We start from the raw sequence: 3,386 nt of genomic DNA on the forward strand, positions 1-3,386 counted from the left end.
AGACACAAGAATTAGTCCATTTCGTGTATGTTGTTGAATTAATGGACATATAATTTTTTGTAGTATTCTTTTGCTATTTTTTTAAATGTCTTTAGGACTTGTGATATTCTTTCTTTCATCCTTGATGTTTGTTAAACTCTCATGTCAGGAATCGTGATATTCTTTCTTTCATTTTTGATGTTTGTTAAACTCTCATGTCATGAATTGTGAAGAATCTGAGATTTTACTCTACTTGTAAACTAACAAGTTTGTCACAGTTTCATAGATACTGGCAGAAAAACATGAAGCCTCTAGGTCAAAGATGAAAGACAGTTTATTATTACAACAATCACATTAGCAAGAGGAGATGAGTATACTTGAAGATGATTATAATAACTGAATTAAAATATTTGTCTGATCATTCCAACCTCTGGCATCTTGGGATTGGCATTTCATGATTGCTTTTTTCTTATGATCCATTTAGATTTACTTGGTTCTTTATATGCCAAGTAATTTTGGATTTCATCCTGAAAATTTCGAGCATTATGTTATGAGCCTTGGGGTCATGTAAAAATCTCCTGGAAATCGTTGGTTTTGTTGTTCTGGTTGTTTTAGTAGATAATCAACCCGGAGAGGTTTAGACTACATGTTCTGACTGCCTTCTGTAGGCAGTGGTTCAGTTTTTAAAGACTTTACAGCTGTTTGTACCTATCCCATGTGTGTGCCACTGGGTGCCAATCTGGGACCTCTGTGGAGTCTACACTCTAGGTCATTTCTAAAGCCTTCATGTTGCTCTTTTTGGCCTGTCTTAAGCATGTTCATCTTGCGGGTGAGCCTAAGACTTCTGTCAGTACATATAGAGGTACACAGATTTAGAGAATCTCCTTCATCAGCTCTTCACCTCTTCTGTGATTCCTTCAGCACTTCACCTCTTCTGTGATTTCCCCAGCTTCCAGGGATCTCTTATCCCAGTTCTCTGGCTAGAAAGCTGCAGTTTCTCCCTGAGTTTTAGCCTTCTCACACTGTTGTGCCTTTCCTGTAACTGAGTCTTTATTTGCCACACAGTGGCAAGAGGAAAGAGGAATAACCTGACTTTTTGCCACGCCCTTCAGGGTGGTCAGAGGGCTCTTTCCTGGGTCTTCTGGCTATAGATAAGTGCTTTTTCTGAGGTTTTTCGGAATCTGTATAACCACCATTGTCACAAACATGGGGGCTTACTTTGGGGTAGGGCTGGAATAGAGAAAACAATAAATAAATAAATAAATAAATAAATAAATAAACCAAAACCCAGAGATTTCTTCCACACTCTCAGGCATGCTTCTACCCAGTCTTCTGATATCATAAAAATAATACTTCTGTTGGAGATTTTCCTGCCCACACTTGCTGCACAGCTCTAGGATTTGGGCTGCCCTGATGTCTAAGCTGGCAAACTCAATGCTGTACAATAGGCTAGTTAGGGTGTGGCGGGCTTAACACCATCTTAAATGGAACCAAGAACTTCTTAAGTTATCTCTTAAATTGAGATAGCTCATTCTGTGTAATCTGATACTTTCAATATGACACCATAATAAGGAACCCTAACCATTAGAGTTACTCACTGATATATTTATTCACTAAATACATAAATGCTTACTTTGTTCTACCCTGAAAAATGTGTTGGAATACATATCTAAATAAGGCCTAATTTCTATCCAAGTTTCTCTCTGTCTGGTACATATGATAGATAAACCAATAATTATACTACAAAATAAGTGCTATAGTGAGCCTTTTTTTTTTTTTTTTTTTTTTTTAGAAAGCCCAAGTAGGAAACTTTCTCTCTCAAAGGCTAACCTTGTAGGGTCAAATGTCCCTCTAATCTTTTCTTCCTCTTATAGTTCCTGTATTAGTCTGTTTTCACACTGCTGATAAACACATACCCAAGACTGGGAAGAAAAAGAGGTTTAATGGACTTACAGTTCCACGTGGCTGGGGAGGCCTCAAAAGCATGGTGGAAGGCAAGGAGGAACAAGTCATGTCTTACATGGATGGCAACTGACAAAGAGAGAGAGAGCTTGTGCAGAGAAACTCCCCTTTTTAAAACCATCAGATCTTGTGAGACTTATTCACTATTATGATAACAGCACAGGAAAGACCTGCCCCAGTGATTAAATTACTTACCACTGGGTCCCTCTCACAACACGTGGGAATTGTGGGAGTTACAATTCAGGATAAGATTTGAGTGGGGACATAGCCAAACCATATCATTCCACCCCTGGCCTCTCCCAAATTTCATGTCCTCACATTTCAAAAACAAATAATGTCTTCCCAACAGTCCTCCAAAGTCTTAACTCACTTCAGCATTAACTCAAAAGTCCACAGTCCAAAGTCTCATCTGACACAAGGCAAGTCCCTTCCGCCTATAAGCCTGTAAAATCAAAAGCAAGTTAGTTACTTCCTAGATACAATGGGGTACAGGCACTGGGTAAATGCAGCTATTCCAAATGGGAGAAATTGGCCAAAACAAAATGGTTACAGGCCCCATGCAAGTCCAAAATCCAGCAGGGCATTCAAATCTTAAAGCTTCAAAATGATCTCCTTTGACTCCATGTATTACATCTGGGTCACACAGATGCAAGAGGTGGGTTCCGATGGTTTTGGGCAACTCCATCCCTGTGGCTTTGCATGGCATGGCCTCACTCCTGGCTGCTTTCATGGGCTGGAGTTGAGTGTCTGTGACTTTTCCAGGTGAACAGTGCAAGCTGTCAGTGGATCTACCATTCTGGGGTCTGGAGGATGGTGGCCCTCTTCTCACAGCTCCACTAGGCCATGCCCCAGTAGGGACTCTGTGTGGGGGCTCTGACCCACATTTCCCTTCTGCACTGCCCTGGCAGAGGGTCTCCATGAAGGCCCCACATCTGCAGCAAACTTCTGCCTGGGCATGCAGGCATTTCCATACATCCTCTGAAGTCTAGGCGGAGGTTCCCAAACCTCAATTCTTGACTTCTGTGCACTCGCACGCTCAATACCATGTGGAAGCTGCCAAAGCTTGGGGCCTGCACCCTCTGAAGCCATGGCCCAAGCTCTACATTGGCCTCTTTCAGCCATGGCTGGAGTGGCTGGGACACAGGGGACCAACTCCCTAGGCGCCACACAGCATGGGGACCCTAGGGCCTGCCCATGAAACTTCTTTTTCCTCCTATGCCGCCAGGCCTGTGATGGGAAAGGCTGCTGTGAAGACCTCTGACATGTCCTGGAGACATTTCCCCCATTAACATTTGGCTCCTCATTACTTATGCAAATTTCTGCAGCTGGCTTGTATTTCTCCTCAGAAAACAGGATTTTCTTTTCTATCTCATTGTCAGGCTGCCAATTTTCTGAACTTGTATGCTTTCCTTCCCTTATAAAACTGAATGGCTTTAAAATCACCT

General features: G+C 42.1%; 1 long non-coding RNA gene across 1 annotated transcript; it reads right to left on the reverse strand.

Moving 5' to 3' along the window:
- Window positions 1-353: 353 nt before the first annotated feature.
- Window positions 354-2,684, reverse strand: LOC131382874 (uncharacterized). Its single transcript, XR_009212483.1, has 3 exons — window positions 2,312-2,684; window positions 1,933-2,010; window positions 354-1,209 (listed from the first exon to the last, which is right to left on the reverse strand). It is a non-coding gene; the product is annotated as an uncharacterized LOC131382874 (long non-coding RNA).
- Between the last annotated feature and the right edge of the window lie 702 nt (window positions 2,685-3,386).

Source organism: Hylobates moloch, unplaced genomic scaffold (genome assembly GCF_009828535.3).
Source record: "Hylobates moloch isolate HMO894 unplaced genomic scaffold, HMol_V3 SCAFFOLD_1, whole genome shotgun sequence".
Lineage (NCBI taxonomy): Eukaryota > Metazoa > Chordata > Mammalia > Primates > Hylobatidae > Hylobates > Hylobates moloch.